Raw genomic sequence first — 18,807 nt, 5'->3', positions numbered from 1 at the left:
AACATGTCTTCTTGAAACGCCCTTGCAGCCACCCTGAAATCGCAGCCAGATCCTGAGAGGTGCTGACTGCAGGGGGAGTAAAAGCAAAACTGGCAGTGATGATGCAGAGTAATTAGTTCATTTACCAAGGCACAGCAGCTCTCATTACTAGTTTGTCTTCTCGTCTGCAGGGCAGAGGCTGAAGGGAGCAGAGGAGAGGTAAGTGCCTGACCCTGCCCATGGTGGGTGAGTTTTTGTGTCAGAGCACAGTATCATCTCCTGAACCCACACCATCAGTGAGCAGCCTGGGGAGAGCAGAGAGGCCCTGAGCAAGTGTTTGTACAAGCAATCTATGTGTGGGTATATGTACATATATCTATGCTTATATATATCTATATATATATATAGGTGTTTCTGTGCACATGCTGCAGACCCATCCTGTCACAGGTGGTGTTACAACACCCAGTGCTGTTCGAACACATATGGGTGTTTTCAGTGATTAAGGTACACAGGAGGAGGATGTTCAAGGATCACATCTGCAGCCTGCCTGAGCCAGTTTGCAGTGAGGGTTTCCCAGTCAGGCACTTCCCCATCTCCCAGCGAGGGCTGTGCCGTTCATTCCACATGCAAACCTCCATCAGGCATTAGGGAGAAAGAGACAGATGATCCTGTGTTTCTGGGGGGAAGATGGTGCAGCTAATGAGATCTTCTGACTGTGGGTTTATGTGAGTACATCTTCATCTCAGCTATAATTTATCTCCCTACCTGTGTCTTATATTTCTTTCTTCTCCAATTGACATTGTGGTTTCCTGCACAGCAAAGCAACCACCCTTTTTAATATCAAGCCTATAGAACAGCTGACTAATCCACCCCTGATGAAGTGCAGAGAGCTCACTTAAATCCCAATTTCCGCAGGAAAAACATTTTCTTTTTCTACTTAAGAGGGAAAAAAAGATATGTCATGGCACTGTCTCCATCTACCTGAGGGGTGGTCATTTTTCCAGGCTCCAGCTGACAGATTTCAGTGCTGACACAGAGGGTGCAGAGCCCTCACAGCCAACCAAGGCGCACAAGCAGCATCCCTGTGGTGAAATTAGGGATTGGTACGGCCATGGAGCAGTGTGAAGACACACAGGAACATATAATTACTTCACCTGCATACAGGGTAGAGCAACCTTTCTCTCAAATACTTGCAATAAGCCCACTAGAGGCTAAATGGAAAAACAGTAGGAGCTTTCTTCTCTGATGGGTAGCATTAAGTGTTAATCACAGCACTGAAAAGAGCCTGGTGAGGGGTTTTTGATGCAGGGAGGGCAGCCAGCCATGCCAGTGTGCCAGGCACCACAGGGAAAAAGAAGCACAATCTGGATGGGAAAAAAAAACCTAGATAAAATTCCCTTGCAGGGGTGATGCCACAGGCAGGACTATGCAGGTGAGAACCATGAGCTCAGGTAACAAAAGGACTGGGAATGCTGCCTGGAGAGCATGGAGAACAACCAGGAGAAGGAGTTTCACAGGTTTGCATACAGAGGTCTACCTCGTTGAGACCAGAGGAGAGGCCTCAGCCCCCTGTGAACTATGTGTGCATCTACAGGTGGTGGATGTAGGGGCCAGAAAAGCTTCAGCAATGCTAAGGGAGGCTCCTCTCACAACAGCCCAGCACCCAACAATGCTGAGGGAGAGATTTCCACGTGTATCTGTATCTGCCCCGCGGGGCTGCAACACAAAGTACTTTGCTACCATTTACTGCACATGTGTGGAGTGATGTTCCAGCTGACACAGGATGTGTGCTGTCCTAGGAGTAAAAGGTTTAAAGCTTTACCCCCTGCCTTTAAACAAGCACTGGGTCCATGTTTGCCTTGAGCAGCAGAGCCCACGTGCACAGTCCAAGGCAACATGCAAAGGGCTCTCAGAAAGTGGTTTGACACCCAGGGGCAGATTTTCAGCTGGTGTGAACTGCCTCTTGAAATCCAGAGAGATCTGCTAGTTTGAGCCAAATGAGGACATGGTTTGTTGAGTTTAGGAAAATGAACAGAGTGGTGACTGGCCATTAATCCTTGCTCACTGTCTTCAGGGAATATATGGGAGCAGTGTCCAGCTAATCAGTTGCCAAGGGGAGCTTAGGGAAACATTAGGGTCAGGTTAACATCTGTGCTGTATCCCCTCACACCAAATCCTTGCAGTAATTCCAATGATTATCTATCTCTGCAGGGAAGACCATATTACTAAATGGCTAATTCTGCATGAGTTCCCATCATACATCTTTTCTGCATCAAAGACTGTGTTTGTGGTGCACCAGGGCTGTGAAATGCTCTGTGTCTACAGGGGTCTCTATACAGTGCAGAAAATATATGATCAGACTATTCTATTAAGCATCAAGTCTTTTTTAATTTTCTGTCAAAGCTACCTTCCATCTATAAACATGGAGATAGTTCACAAGGCTTGAATGTGGCTTGTGGGGTAGGGATTTGACCACAAAAGAAGTGGATGTTTAAGGAAAAATGAAAAATGCTCCTCCCCAGTGCACTCTCTTTAAATTAAGAGACAAGGACCTGAAGTTACTGCACACTGAAATTTGGAAGAGACGGTGACCAAGTCCTTGAAGGAAGCAAACAAATCGTTAATCTTTTGACTGATGCAGAGAATTCAAATAGGAGTCACTAATTGAGCACCAAGATTGTCCATTGTGTTGAACTACACGAATTAATCTGGCAACTGCGACTGGAGGCGGGCAAGTCAACAAGGGTTTAATTGATTCCAGGGAATCAATTATCCATACAATTGATCACAGACACATTTCCAGTTCCTCCTCTCAGAATACAACCTGTATAGTCTGTAGGACCCAAACCCCCCAGCAGTTTGTCAGTCTGTAGCCTGTTTGGGGTGATTTTTATGCATCAACATTGCAGAATTGTCTTAAACTCAGGAGTCAAGTAAGTACATTGTAAGCAAGGGATTTATTTGTAATCTTAGACTTTGTGCTGAGGAAGTGTGCTACTCAGCACATATATAACCTGCAGATTTTGGTACAGCTGTCTATATGTAGGTGTCAAAGAAAGCATTATTTGTCCTTGGGAGTTGTTTCCATAGACCATTCAGTTTGCTACAATAACTGTTCAAGGTTAAGCAACATGGAGTATGGAAACTTCCAATAATGTTTAAAAAGTGCTGCCTCTCCCTTTTGAACCTATCATGTAAAAGAAAGCAGTGTGAAAATGAGCTGTGCTCCACAATTTAAGCATTCTGCCCTGTGTCATTGGTACATAAAGACCATTCTGCAGGCAGATGAATGGCTTTTAATATGTGGGTTTGTGTAATCACTTCGTTTTGATTACAATTCCTAGGCAGCAAGCATACAACAGAGTTTCCAAGATGCATGTGCATGGTCAGTACATTTTTTTTTTTATCTTCCAAATGTGCCCAAGACTCATGAACAGGAAAGTGAAACATCAGCACAAACCATCACTCAGGAATGAAATTGAGAAGCAAATGACACTGTCTTAACTGAGGACAAAGGCAAATCTCCCATTAACTGAAATGGGAGTAGAAAACATCTCTCTGTATTGGTTTTCTTATTACAAAATGCCCTCTTCTTTTTCTCCAGACCCCGCCATGAAATACCATCAAATATGGTTGTATGTAATACAGTTATGCAAATAACAAATGAACTCTATTTCCTTTAGAAGTTTCCTTTCCTCCTCTTGAAAATTGCTAACTGGATGAACACATTTTAAAACAAGAGCACCTGTAGTCCTTGTTAAATATAAAACCTCAGGTCCATTACTGTAGTGAACACTTGTATCACATTAGTTATCCAAGGACACAGGTACCCATTGCTCTGAGCAGGGTGGGGGAAAGGACAGTGACCACTGCTTTGGACCACAGAGCACAGGAATGAAGCAGTAAAGGAGAAAATCTGCATAGTTTTTGGCAGGTTGTGTTTCCTCTGGGATTCAGCTCAGCAGCAAAGGCCCAACCTCACCATTGCACTGGAGCCATTCATCTCTCTTGTTTGTCCATCGATGAATTCGGCTCATCTGAGTGTCAGGCAGGGAATCAGGTGAGGAATTTGCTACAGAGCCAGAGAAGGATAACACTTCTTTCTAGCACTTTCTAGGGACTGGTCCTTTCCTTGGCTGGATGTGCAGTTCCAGCCACTCTGCTTTTAAAAAAGAGGTGAATTATCTCGTGGGACCAGGTGTGGAGAAAGGCTTTGGCTGCTCAGCAGAACAGGCAGCCCCTGTTGGAGGAAGAGTTGTAGGGCAGCAAAGCAAAGGATGGAGTGTGAATTTGTTGTCAGATCAGCACATGGGCACGAGGGATGGAGAAAGGCTAAGAAAACACTGGGGGATTTAATAAATTTCTCACCATTGAATGTTGCTTGGAAATTAGAAAAACAGCTAGCTCTCAACCAGAAGAGGTTGGAAACAGCTTCACAGTAGGGATGACAACTGGTTTTAAAGACTTCCAGTGTCTTTTGCCACACCCATAAAATGCAAAGTAATTAGCATTCCTTGATCAAATAATACCTCAGCTTACTGAGGTATGGGTAGACCACAGACTAAAAGTCAAGACAAAGAGCTGTAAAGCAGACTCATAACATTCATTTATGTGTTAGAGACAAAAAAACCTCTTGCAGCCTTCAGTTACAGTTTGACTTTATTTCATACAATATTTTTTTATTGTTTGGTTGACCAAAATTGGTTTCTTTTTTTTAATACATCTATTTGCAATAACCTGATGATAAATCAGTTTTAGCAGTGGAACCAATTAATTCTCCATTGTAAATATTGACTTAGAATTTTTTAATCTATTCTATTTGTTGGAGATAGCAGTCCTGGACTTCCCTGGATGAGCAATGATAAGGCAGTATTGCAGAATCCATTTCTACTACTCTTTTGACATAGCACTTATAAGTTTTGTGTGATCATTGCAGAAAAAAACAGCATTTGTAAACACAAATTAAGTAAATTATAGCTTTACCACCTGGCTTGCATTCTACCAATGACCCCTGGTGCCCAGAAGTGGGGATTCTAGCAAAATTTATCCACCTGAGTTTGCAGATTTCCCAGCTGAGTTGCTCATTAGCACATGGCAGGATGGAAACTGTGATCAGAAATGATTTGTGATTACAATGGACATGGTCTAAATTTGTTGTGTGTAGTTAGGTTTGATATATAAAATGAAAGGGGGGAGGGTTTGAAATTCCTAAAATTCAAATGTAATTGCAAAGCACCCAGCTCTGTGTCTTAATGTTTACTGGCACTGAAAACCTTTTGAAACCCAATATAACTTCCTATCAAAAGGAATAAATTGACAAACCAGGTTAAAAGCTTAAGCTTCGAATGTAACAACCCTTATGCAAAGGTCTTTAGGGAAAAGATCTACAAGTGTGTGCTGAATTGTATAATTTTATTTCTGAAATCATCAGGAACACTCATTGCTAACTAGCTTTGGGTTAGACCCTTTCCATCTGAACCATTTTCATTTTAAACTCATTATTTATGGTAAGCATAGCTACACTCTTCATGCATTTTGCATATTCAATTTTCAAGCCAAAGTATAGGAGCTGCATTAGCTCCCGTGCTCCCAGCAAGGTAATCAGCCTCCTGCAGTATCAAACCTTATGTCATGACCAGTAATAGGCTGAAATAGTCAAAGTCTCACAAGGACTGTGCCTGCCCAGTTCCTATTAAAATTAATGGGCACTGGGCATCCACTCCCTCTAGGCAGCTTTGGAAATATCAGCCAAAATGTAGTTGTAAGTATTAACCTTTAGGAAGTTAGTGTTGGCAGCTTCCCACTGCTCTGTTCTAGTTTCCAAAATCAGTAGCTCTGATGAGGCGTGAGCCCAGCTCTGGCTCGGGGGGACCAGCTCCTCGGGAGCAGCTGTGGGCGATTCCCACCTTCGGGCTGTTTTGGCTGAGCAGATCCTGAGGACTCAGAAAGGAAACTGTGAGGCTGCTCTGCTCCTCATACCAGGAGGAGCCTGCACTGAGCACGACTCTTTTTTCCTGGTCATCAGAGGCGAGGAAGCCAGTCCCATAAAGGTCAGTAGAGGCAGTGTGAAAACGCTGCCCTGACTCTGATTATGATGCTGTAGTGAACTCTGGGGCAGAAATGCCACATATATTACAGCCTAACTTTTAAAATAACCGTATTTGGTATAGGAAAAAACTGTCTGTTAATGTTTTTATATATTAGACCCTGTAAGGAACTTTGCCCTGCTGATTTAACCTTCTTTAATTAGTTGTCTTGTGATTCTTTTTTTGCTTTCCTGTCTATATTTGCAAAGAAAAATAGTCTGGCATTTGAAAAGAAAAAGAGGATTAGAATAATTTATTCTTGGATTACTCTTAAACTAATAGAAACAGTGATATAAATTCATGTTTATAAATAACTTCCAGGCCTCATGTCTAATCCATATAGATGATGATACTGGAGCAGCATGAGAGAAATAAATTTGCTGTGCTTAGACTGAAAGGTTTTCCAGTTAGCAAAGTCTTCAGTAGTGTGTTTGAAATGTTACTGCAGTAGCTGAGAGCAAACTGTCCCCTTTGTAATTTTTTTCCCTCAATCCGGTCTGGATTTTTTCCCCATTCCGAATCCCAGCACTGATCCAGTCCAGGTTTTCTCCCTGTCTGGATTCCCTCCCCGATCCAGTGCAGGTTTTTCCCCATTCCACATCCCAGCCCTGATCCAGTCCGGACCAATTGCAGGCTCTTGGCAAACATTCCAATACTCACCATTATAATCCCTATCTATTCTATTTTCCTCCAAGGACAAGAGTTCCCATAAGATAATCTGAAAGAACCAATTGTGAAGACATTTAATATGAAACACAGCAAAGTTTACTCAACTCATTGAGTGAGACTCAGGGGAAATAGCTCCCCTTTTAAATAAAGCTGTGTGATATAGTGAAATTTCTGCATCAAGAAGAGTTTATGTTGTATATATGAGCAGAGAAATCAAAAATTAGTGTTTAGGTTTAGTTGGTTTCTGATTTGACTTAGAATACGTGATGATAATAATTTGACACACCTAAGGTAAAATTGCATGCAGAATTGTAAGAAACAGCATAATTTATTTGCTATGCATGCATGAATTAATCGTGAACTCATGCATCTGTCTCTGCAGGGAAGACCATATTACTAAATGGCTAATTCTGCATGAGTTCACATCTTTTCTGCATCAAAGACTGTTTGTGGTGCACCAGGGCTGTGAAATGCTCTGTGTCTACAGGGGTCTCTATACAGTGCAGAAAATATATGATCAGACTATTCTATTAAGCATCAAGTCTTTTTTAATTTTCTGTCAAAGCTACCTTCCATCTATAAACATGGAGATAGTTCACAAGGCTTGAATGTGGCTTGTGGGGTAGGGATTTGACCACAAAAGAAGTGGATGCTTAAGGAAAAATGAAAAATGCTCCTCCCCACTGCACTCTCTTTAAATTAAGAGACAAGGACCTGAAGTTACTGCACACTGAAATTTGGAAGAGACGGTGACCAAGTCCTTGAAGGAAGCAAACAAATCGTTAATCTTTTGACTGATGCAGAGAATTCAAATAGGAGTCACTAATTGAGCACCAAGATTGTCCATTGTGTTGAACTACACGAATTAATCTGGCAACTGCGACTGGAGGCGGGCAAGTCAACAAGGGTTTAATTGATTCCAGGGAATCAATTATCCATACAATTGATCACAGACACATTTCCAGTTCCTCCTCTCAGAATACAACCTGTATAGTCTGTAGGACCCAAACCCCTCAGCAGTTTGTCAGTCTGTAGCCTGTTTGGGGTGATTTTTATGCATCAACATTGCAGAACTGTCTTAACCCAGCTCATGAACTCTCAGTAGCATATGTCTCAAATGATATCACAGTAGTTGGAGAGCAAACTGTCCCCCTTTTAGTTTTTTTCACTAAATAGTTCTAAAATAACCGAAGTATAACCAACACACTCAGCTAGCAGATTGTTTGTGGACACAAAATACAGTCCTAAATCAAATAAATTACTAATTATGAAGCATTTGCTAGGCTCTGCTTTGCATAGTATGACATAGGGAACAAATATAAAGCACTGGCCTGTATTAATAAATGCTGTTAAAAATGCAAAGTCATAAGTGTGTTCCTTTAATTTCAACAGTGCATCATTAGTAAAAACCCTGTAATGACCACTTGGATCTTAATGACTTGTTACACTGCATTTTCACCACCACTGTGAGTGCCAGCTCTGTGCTGTTGGTGAACACCTCTACCGTTTTAGGAAGCACTGGTGTCATTTTGCTGAATTTTGCTGCATTTTTATTCTAGTGTACTTATTTTTACTGTCTAATAGTGATGGACCTGGAAGAAATGTGTAGCCAGGGACATCAGCAGTGCTGGCAGATCGCAGAAGAAGCAGAAGGGCCAGTCAGGGCCCTTCCTGACTCTGCTGAATCCACAGATTTTGGGTAGAATTATGGGCAAGGCTTACTACAGTATCCCTGTGCTCAGGGCATGGATCGTGCTCTTGTTCTGCCAGCTTTTCCTGAAATATTAGGTTTTGTTGCATGTAGCTTTCTGTAGAATACAAATCAGCCACTTGGTGTAGTGTCCTGCTTGTACAACATATTTTGGTTATGTCTACCTTTGTATTTGCTCACTTCATTCCATACTACCACATGTCAAAGAATGCAGATGTTGCTGCTTCCTACATAATTTTTCAGCCAAAAATGACAGGTGCCTGGAATTATTATCATATTATTTTTGTTTGTTTGTTTGTTTTCACTAAGAAAACAATGCCATAGATGTTGAGAGGTTCTTCCCAGGAGTTTTGCAGAGAGCAAGGGGTCTGTACTTGCACTCTGAAGTCTAACAAAAAACCACAATCTACTAGTTTATGCTGCAAAACAAGGCAGGCATCCAGCAAGGGCAGGGACACAGGCATTGTGTAGTGAAAAGAAGAAAAACTGGGCTGTGGGCAAGACAGGAATGAAGAGAAGTCACACTGCAGAGTCTGAGCAGACTTGTTGTGTAGGTAATACTGGATGGATGCAGTAAATAACCACAAAAATTTGGAATTTTTTTTTTCTTTCTTAAAAACCAGAAAGAATGTGCAGTAAATAAATAGATGTAAGACATGCACTGTTCAGATCAGTGTTACTGTACCTGAGAAGGATGAGATAAAAACGCAGAACATGGGGGGCAGACCCACAGGGTCCTGTTAGACCATCAGTCTGGGGAAACCCTAAGGCAAAAGGAGATATTCCTACAGCCTGCTTTTCATTCCCATCCAAAAATACTCTTCCTCTCAATTTCTCTTTGGTGTCAAAATAAATGAAAATGTTTCATAGTGATTAATGGTGTGCTGGCTACACAGTGAATGCCAGTAGGGATAGAGCTGATCAGCGAGGAGGATATTTTCAGAAAACCTCATCATATTTTGTTTTGACTTTATGCTGACATGTTGAATTTTGGCAAAAAAAGTGATGAAATTCAGCCAGCTACATAGGCATGTGTGTGTGCACTCAGACACACACGGGGAGAGTCAGTCACTCGATGACTCTACTCTCCTGGAGAAATGCTCTGTTGCTTTACACATGCTGGGCTGCTGGTGACAATTTGCATCTGGATTGTCCTCTCCAAGGATTATGTGTGCAGGACAGTATAGCAGGAGCACCCCTGTGGCCTCCAAGACCACCCAATATTGTGTGGCACTGTGGGACCCAGCATGTGCTACCTCTGAGAAAAAAAGGAGGTGGCAAATGCCACCATGTCCTTGTTTCCTTTAGGAAAGAGGCTTAGTTATTTAAAAAGTGCTTACATGGTTTTAGAGAAAGGACCAAAAAACACCTGCAACCTAATACAAATCAACTTGGTACTTCCAGGTTTTGACAGAGCTTGCTATACATAAAGCCCATGCTGCATGTATTCACCTAGAGACCTTAACTGTTATGTAGAAAAAAGAACAAAAACAGCACAATATTGTTTCTTTCACTACCACTGATCTCTAGTTTCCCACTTCAATTTGCCTTCTAGATTAAGGGCAGGTGTTTTGTACTGCTGTGTATGTGAGATGTTTAAAACTTGCATGTGATTTCGATTTCCAGGGAGTTCTGTGAGGCTGAGGTTGTAGCTTATCTAATATTTTGACAAAGCCCACGCTCTGTGTTACAAAAGTCAATTTAGTTTTAAGCTGTTGTTTTCACTACTACGGGGAATACTCCAATTTTTAATTATATTTTATGTCATTTTATTATTTTTAAAGTATTATTTGCTTAAAATTTAGTTGTTTGTCATTATTGTAATTTTAGTGGAAGGGACACTGGAGAAACCAAGCCTTGCTGGAATAGATTGTTATCCAGTGTAATGTATTGATCAGGTCAGGCAGTAAATTAACAGGAGCAGAGCATCATTAAATTTTGAACTTAATTGCCTTCTACTCTTAATTTCTATTGGATATAATCAATAGGTGCCAGAGGAAAGTTAAAAGAGTTATTTAGCAAGCTGCTATTTCCTGCAGCATAATGGAAAACTAATGTTTCATCCTCTAGTTGATGCAAATAATTTGTAGTTCAAGTGTGGCCACTTAAGCATTTTATCAAAGACTCACTTTTAGTTCTGTCTTGATTAATCTTCATCCCTCCAAGAAAGAAACATGATTTAGTGACACAAACTGTTTGGGTTTCGCTTTTGGTCTTTGCACTTACACTGGTGCTGCGGCAGCACCGTTTCCCTCCGGGGTTTCTCCAGCCTGTATTCCCACCTCACACACTGAGTGTCTTCAGGGGGATATTCTCAAGCCAGTAACTTTCAGTACCGTTTCCTTTTCCAAGGAAATGCAATGTTACAGCCAGTGGAAATGAAGACCTCAACCTTGGTCTTGACTTTTCTTCTTGGTTCTTTTCCCAGCTTGTTTGGGCAAGTTGCTCATCTCTGTTTTCCCTGCCTGCAAAACACCAATGTAATCAATCGCCTTCACCAAGGTCTAGTGTCAAGCTGATGTGTTGTACTCTCTTCCTGGATTCCCTGTGCTGATGATACACTTTGTTCTGTACTCCAGCCTCCTGCTCAGTTTGCTACTCCTTCGGTCTCACATTTCCCTCTATAGTAATATTTCAGATACCCTTTTTAACTTGCTGCTGAATTTCAGCATTGCTTATCCTGCTGTAATCTAAACCCAGTCCCTTATAAATCAATATCTCAGTGCTATTATTATTTTTACGCCTCTTGGAGCACTCTTTCCTTTACCTAGTCTTTTGCTAATAAAATGCTGCAGAGAAAACCCCATGCTTCAGGTGGCCCCCTGCCAAAGTTGTGTGCCCTGTGTCACTGCTCTGTGGGAATACAGGGACATTAAAAATCCATTAAATGGTGGGTAGACATCTGATGCAAATTAGGGAATTGTTGCAAATTTTGGTGGGCCTTGGAACCTGTATTACTGAAGCAGCACATGGAATAAAACAGGTCAAGGTAATCGTATCTCATATTTTACAATAGTGTCAGTTCTGTGCCAGTGGTGCTACTCCATATTTATAACTTTATATTGGCATGAGGCAATTCACAGTCAAGTTAATGGGAGTTTTCCAGGAGTGTTGATTCAGGTTCTTGATGAGAAATGAGTTTGCTCATCTTTACAGTAGAAATAGCAGTTAGAGTTGAGAAGAGTGTACTCGAGATTTTTACGAAGAGGAGCATAATGATGTACCAAATGAACAGACCTTCATAGAAGTCTCATTTTCTAAGAGAGTTGACCTATACTTGCTCTGAAAACCAACTATTTTCAGGGAGTGGCAAGTTGCCCTCCTCAAAACAGTGTCAGAGTTAGTGATCCTTGCACTTAAATCTTGACCTATATCTGTCCACAACTCTCTCCATTATGAAATGTGGGTAACAGGTATTTTACTGTGAACACATTTGTTTTCATTCAAGTCCTGTATATGTTTAAAAAACATTGCTTGCTGCCTATGCAAATTCAAAAACTGCCAAATAATCAAAAGAGCTGAGTATGAATTTACCTCTTTGACAATTATTCCTTGTCACATTATTCTGGTTAAAAGGGAATTCATCACTGGGGAGAAGAAAAAATAAAGCCTCTTGACAGTTACAAGAAATTAACTGTGCTTACAATAATATATTTTCCAAGGGGAGGCTGGAGGGCAGAGTTTGGCAGTGCTGAAGCTGTACCACCTACAGTGACATCCTGTGACCATCATTGGCCTGGACTTAACCTTCACAGAGGGAAGACTTGCTCATCTGTGTTACAGATTAGCTGGCTCACAGGCCCAGCCCCCCCGTGAGGCTGAAATTCTCCTGTCTTGGCTTTTCCAGTGTTGCCCACCACATCACTGGTCCTTGTATTAGGAGGAGACAGAAGACGTGGTGTTGTGCCTATTGTATATTTAGGGAAGGGAACCACAAAGCCCAAGTGCCCATGGAAGCCTGTGGCCAAAAAGGAAATTGGACGTGGGGCTAATTGAGTATCTCTGGCCAGAATGGTGTCAGCAGTTATAATAGCACTCCCCATTTCCCACAAAGAGCTTCTCCATGTGTTTCACACTTCTGCCAAGAAAAAGATAAAAAGAGATTTTTCTCTGTCTCACTGAGGAGAATCCCCTTTTCATCCAAATGAATTATGCTGTCTTGGAGGCGCCAGATTAATCTGTCTGTGATACCCCTTGTGTATTGCTTCTAGACTAACACATTATCTGTGTTTCTTCTTCCATGATCTGCTGGTACAAATGAAAGCTAACACACATGGTAGGCTGGAAAGATTGCCACCCACTGCCATGAAAAACTCTACAGGGACAATTCTGCCCTGCTGAAGAAGAGAGGTGCATAATAAGACATTTGTGTTAAGCTTGATTATGAGAGTAGTTTGGCACAGTTAAAGCTCATTCTCTGACTTGCTGTCATCATGAAAACTTTGCAAAGTATAGATTATTGTGTTATTGGTATACACAGCAGGACAGGCAGACAAGGTAGGAAGTCTGAGAGACACATATGAATTAGGATTAAATGGAGCAAACTAATTGTCAATCAGATCTAGTCACCACTGAAAGGAAGAAGATGGAAAGAGACAGGATAAAATTTAGTGAGATAACAGATCGCATTTCTGGTTAGGAAGAAGTCCTGGGTTATGAAGTGCTGGTGGATTTAATGTTCAATTCTACCCTTCTTTGTCATGCACATTGTAAAGCTTATTTGCAGTCATCACCTTCTGGTTGCATCAGGGCAGTGGCTTTTTGTTTTTCTTGGAGTACTTGATTTTTTATAGCTTAAAGCCTTGGCAGAAGTTTGTCTGTGGTAATATACGATTCATACCATGGTTAGGCTGGGGACTGCAACTGGTGCTGCTCTGTCTACACTCTGCTATGTTTGTGGAAGGATCAGGATTGGAGCTGTGAGGTTTTTCTTGTGATCCCTCAATCCAGAAGTGTATTTACACCATTTTTATCCCTAGAAAGTTATCCGCTGCTCACAACTCTCTTCCCTGAGAAATATTCAGATGAGACATTTTGGAAAGCAGACTTATTTTGTGTATGCTGGTATCTGGGATATGCTGTGTGTAGTACGAGACATTATACCAGACAGTAACTGTAGTCACCTCCACAAACAACAACAACAAACCCCCAAAACCCAAAAGAAACAAAATAAAGTAACCTGCCAAACCCCCCCAGTGCTTCAGAGGCTTTATAAGATAGTTCTGGGAGTTTCAGGTAAAGATAATATATTCCTTGCATAACTGTTCAAACTGAGTGTGATGACTCTATGCATAAATTGTTTTCAATTCTGTCTTGTCATTCATTCTAAAGTTTCAGTGGAGTTTCTCAAAACATTGGTACTGGCAGGTGTAACATGTCTGGCTTCCACTGAAGGGGAGCTGAAGGGAAGCTTCAGCTTCTGGAAGAAGCTTTGCCATTAGTTTCATGGCCAGCAGAATTAACAAATTATGGCTGCAGGAAAAGTGTATAACATGATGAAAATGGAAAGGTCTTTATATTGCATCTCTGGAAATATGATTGTGAAACCCTGCCATGTTATATATGGACACAGTTTCCAACAGTTTCAGCAAAATAAGGAGATTTTCAGATCTTTGTCTTGAATGACAAGCAAGTGCATTTTATAAAGATATGCCCAGCATTGCCATAAATAACAATTTCTCTTTTTGCCTTTGGAAGCCATCATCAGGAGGTGATGGCATCAGCTCCTCATTCCTATCCTCCATCAACCCACAGAGCCGTAAGAGCATGCATGTAAAAATGCATAAAAATGTCAGCCTTGCAATTTAAATGTCAGGTCTTCAATCTTATTCCAGTACATTTAGACCCTCTTTTGCATACAGTGTGGCTGGCTTCTTACAATTCTAGTTTTCTTCAAAATTACAGTGGATGCTTTGATGGCCCTTTCTGATAGTCCCATTTGTTACTCTACTCCTGCAGAGCAAGCATGTAATGCAGCGAGCTGTGCTGAGAGACTGGTCCCAGACAATCCCTCAGGGATATTAAATACATGGTTATATTGTCTTTGTGGAGCTGATCCAGCTCCCTTTTGCCTCACCGTATTTTAGCAAGCTCTTACTAAAATGCTGCTGGGATTTAGTTTCACTGTGATATATCCCAGCATCTCTGCATGGGGACATGATGTTGCAAAGGTGTGTCCCTGTTGCCCATCTCTTCCAGTGTCCTGAAAAAAAGAAAACACAGACTTTATATATATATATATATATATATATATATATATATATATATATATTTGTGTGTGTGATCCATTTCACATCTATCTGTTTGTCTGGCTTGTTTTTTCTCCCATCCTTTATCATTCCTCAGGTCTCTATCAAGAGAGGCCATTTGGCATCATGCTGAGTGATGATCTGGGGATGTTGCAGACTGCTGGAGGAAGACCCAGAACACAAACCCTGTAGGCTGCACTACTGAAGTTGCAGACACAGTCTGCTCCTCCCTCTGTTTCCTGGGTGCAAACTGATATTTTGGATCTCACTTTCGAAGGCTGAGGGCTTCCAGCAAGCCATCTAAATTCCATGTTTGGGCACATAAATAACTTGCCTTCAGTGGTTTTCTAAATTAAAAATTACAATTTAAAACAAAAAGTGCTAACAACTATACAATTCAATTTCTCATATTCATTCCATTTGAAAGTAAGACCAAAAACAGTGACTTGAAAGAATAAGTTTATATAACTCATTAGCTTTGGAAGAATTTCCTTCCAAAAAGTAATAATACGTGTACATGTGTAAATTAAGAACTCTCTCAGGAGTCAGATTTTTTTAGTATTAAGAAAGCCTTACTCTTACAGCTATATAAAATGTTCTGGACATTCCTAAAGAATTCATGAGTGCCTTTTTACTCCACTGCCCACAGAAAATGGAAAGGATTGCCTCTGCTTCTCTCTCTCTGAAAAAGAGAACACAAATACAACACATCATTTCCACTGAAGTATCAGGGATATTTTTACCATTTTTGCCCACATCCTTCAGAGCAATTTGTACAATCCTTAGTGATCCAAGGACAAGAATGTACTTCCCCTTCTGCCTTGGCAGGGTTTTACAATGTCAAGGTAGGGCTTGGAATTGCTTTGAAATCCTTGCAGTGGAAGTGTTGAAATGACACAGGAAACTACTATGGTGTGATGATGCAGCACAAGCCCCCCAGGCATACTAGAAATGCCTTTGGATGTCAAAAGCTGTCCTAATTTGACTGTTTCCACCTGCTTTTTAATGAAAAAATGCTGACAGTGTTCGAATAACTCATTTATATTAAAATACAAAATCTTGAAGCACGTCAGCCATCAAAGACACTTCCTTGCAGAAACCGTTCTGCATTTCCCTGGCCGGGGCTGGTGCTCCCTGCGAGGCAGAGCTGGAAGGTCTCCCCATGAGCTCCCAACACAGAACTGAAGTCTTGAATGCTCCCTGGCCACGAATTGAGCCTCTGAATGCACGGTGGCTGAATATTCATTTTGTCCATTCTTCAAAAAAAATACTTACAATTTAAAGCACAAGAATAGCTCCATTCATGAGCCGCGATGTGAGACGAGCCCCCGCCACCGGAGCCGTGTCTGCGTTCCTTAATAAGAATACAGCAAAGCTGACACATTACCACGCATAAAAATAATGAAAAGAAGGATACCCAGGGAGAGAAATTACCTTTTTGTCATGAAGTGATGTGGGTTGATTATAAGCACAGGTATTATTTCTCTTTGTTGCTCACTTCTTTGTGCAGACTGGGACAATCAGGACGCCGCGTGTACCTGCTGCAGGGCTGGGTGATGCCAGGGTTGCAACACTTGGAACAGCAGATACTTAGGGTAAAACTTTCCCCTGATTCGAGCTGAACTATTCATCACACACGTAGCTGTCATTAATCTTACATGCAGAGCCAGGCTTCTCATATTTCAAAATCTTTGGAGAGGCAGCTTTTTAATCTATATTTGGTTCTTCTTTTCTCCCCCTCTGAGATTGATTTCTCTTTGCATATAATGCTGCAGTAGTTTCAATTTAAACAGAACCCTGAAATAAAATAGTTGAATATAAAACCCTAGCAAAGAGAAAGGAAACAATTATCTTGAAATTCATTTTTATTTTTTTGGAGCTAAAAAACTTCAATGACAGCACTGCTGACTGCAAAAATTGACATGTATTGTAACTTCTGTTTCAAGCAATGGATTATCTTAATCACAACAAGAGGGCACATACTCCAGAATGAGGCCATAAATTCAATTAATCTCAGCAGTAATTCTCAAAGCAACCCATTACAATATAATGCAGCACCTTGAAGTATCTAAATTACAGCAGCTGAAGCTGGTTAAAGACCAAGCAGATGCAGAAGCTGCCTAGAAGCTCTTGGTGACCAGTTCTACCTTCTTCTGCTTCCTTTCTGACACACCATTCCAGGCAAAAGGCAGATCTGCTCCTATGAGCCAGGAAAATGAAGAAAAAGGACAACAAAACAAAAATGTCAGGGAAAACAGGAGAAAAGACAGAATGGCTTTGAGGGCAGCAAGTAGCAGAGGGTTAAGGTCTAAACTTATTCTCAAAAATACATGAACTCTGACAACTGTGGGTTATGAAGTATCTATCAAAAATTTCTTGTGACCAAGAGCAAAATTTTTAAGTGGTTTGCATATCTCTGTGGGTTCTTGAGATAATAATATAGCTGTCTGTTCCTTATTTTGTAGGTCATTTATACAGCTCATACTCTAAACCCTTCCCTGTTCTAATAATCAAAAAGGATGTTATTGGACCCCCAAACTCTTTGTCATTTTGCAGAGCTGAACCTGGACACGTAACATTATAAATTCAGCAAAGTGTGTCACTATGGGAACTGTTTCTCCTGTCAGACAGCGTTGGGAATGAACTGGAAACTGGCTGTTTAGACACGTGTGTGTCTGTGTGTGTGTGTGTGTGTGTGTGTCTGTGTCTGTGTCTGTGTCTGTGTGTGTGGATGTGTGTCTGCCAGGCACACACATAAACATTCAAATGCAGATATGTAAATTTTACCGTTAAGGGTTTGCATTTCTTTGCTTTGCCATTTCTTCTTATTTAGCTTCATTTAGCATAGATTATCTCTGTAAGCCTGGCAACCAGTCAATTACTGAATTCCTTTCAAAGCAAGGGAGAAGGAAGATTACAAAATTCATCAAACTGGCATAAATCACCATATCTTCCCCACCTGAGGATCTGACCCTCTAACAGTAGTTTCTTTCTTTCTTATAAAGGTAATTATTCTATTAAAATTAATAGCAAAATGAATACTGCTGCGACTGAATTACATGGGATAAGCGTGAAATACTGTGATCTGTTCTGCTATGAATTAGTAATTACAGTGTGCCCAGTGAAATTTGCATACTTTCCTCTCCTTCCCTGCTATCTGCCTTGGTTTGGTTGCTAACGCTCTCTCCAGGGCTGGAGCTGGAGCTGGCTGGCGGTTTTTGCAAAGAGGAGGTGTTTGCAGAACATAGCACCCCTGAGCTTTAAGACAGCAGAAGAAGTTACAAGATAAGCTTGAGTTTGTTTGGTATTTGAAATAGCTGTGATTGCCTTTCTAAATGTGGTGGAGCTCTTCTTTTTTTTTTTTTTTTTTTTTTTTTGTGCTTATATAGATGAGGTGAGAGGGAAAAAAAGTCTGTTTCCTTTCCACCTACTATTTCTGTGTGAAAAGTTTGCCTTCATGACATGACTTTGAGCTGACGCTGCCTGGAGCAGTGAAAGTAGTTGTTATCTCAAAGGGATGGCACCTGGAATAATGGAGAATCCAGTACAGGGGGAGCTCTTGGACCTGCAATAGCTCCTGTTTTGGACAGACCTGTGTCCACACATGTTTGCACTTAGGTGGTTTGTGGGAAGTTTAAATTTAACCTTGAAGAGGGTAAATGATACAGGGACGAAAGGCAGTCCCAGTGACATATCGAGAAACACATCATGGGTCAGCAATAGCAATTACTTATCAACTAAAGGATGGCAGTAAACAACCTCTTTGTTTTGGTGCTATAAGGTCATAGGGCAGAATTCAGGCATCAGGCCCGGGCTGGTTTCTCAGGATGACAGAGAGCCAGCCCTGCACTGGCAGGGAAGGTTTTGCCTGCAACCTTACAGCCCTGGGGGTACCTGCTCAGCTCAGGGGGCTCTTCACCTCAGCAGGACCTGAATACCTCACATTTTAATGGAAAGGGATATGTGGGAGAAAACTGAGCTGGAGAGAACTACTCCCCTTTAACCCTCAGTGGCTGGAATCTGATATCCTACGAGAGCTGTGTGCTCAACTTAGCTCCAGAGGTGGAAAAAGGAAATCACAGATGCCCAGGCAGGCTGGGAAAGCTCTATCTGG

At 41.3% G+C, this 18,807-nt stretch overlaps 1 protein-coding gene across 2 annotated transcripts in view; it reads left to right on the top strand.

Moving 5' to 3' along the window:
* TAFA1 (TAFA chemokine like family member 1) overlaps positions 1–18,807 on the top strand; it is a 216,560-nt gene that overhangs the window by 180,165 nt on the left and 17,588 nt on the right. The gene's annotated exons all lie outside the window — the stretch shown is intronic.

The sequence above is a fragment of the Manacus candei genome, unplaced genomic scaffold (genome assembly GCF_025592945.1).
Source record: "Manacus candei isolate 608988 ecotype Guabito, Panama unplaced genomic scaffold, ASM2559294v1 h1tg000025l, whole genome shotgun sequence".
Lineage (NCBI taxonomy): Eukaryota > Metazoa > Chordata > Aves > Passeriformes > Pipridae > Manacus > Manacus candei.
The sequence above is the reverse complement of the archived record's forward strand: the minus strand, read 5'-3'. Positions and strand labels throughout refer to the sequence as shown.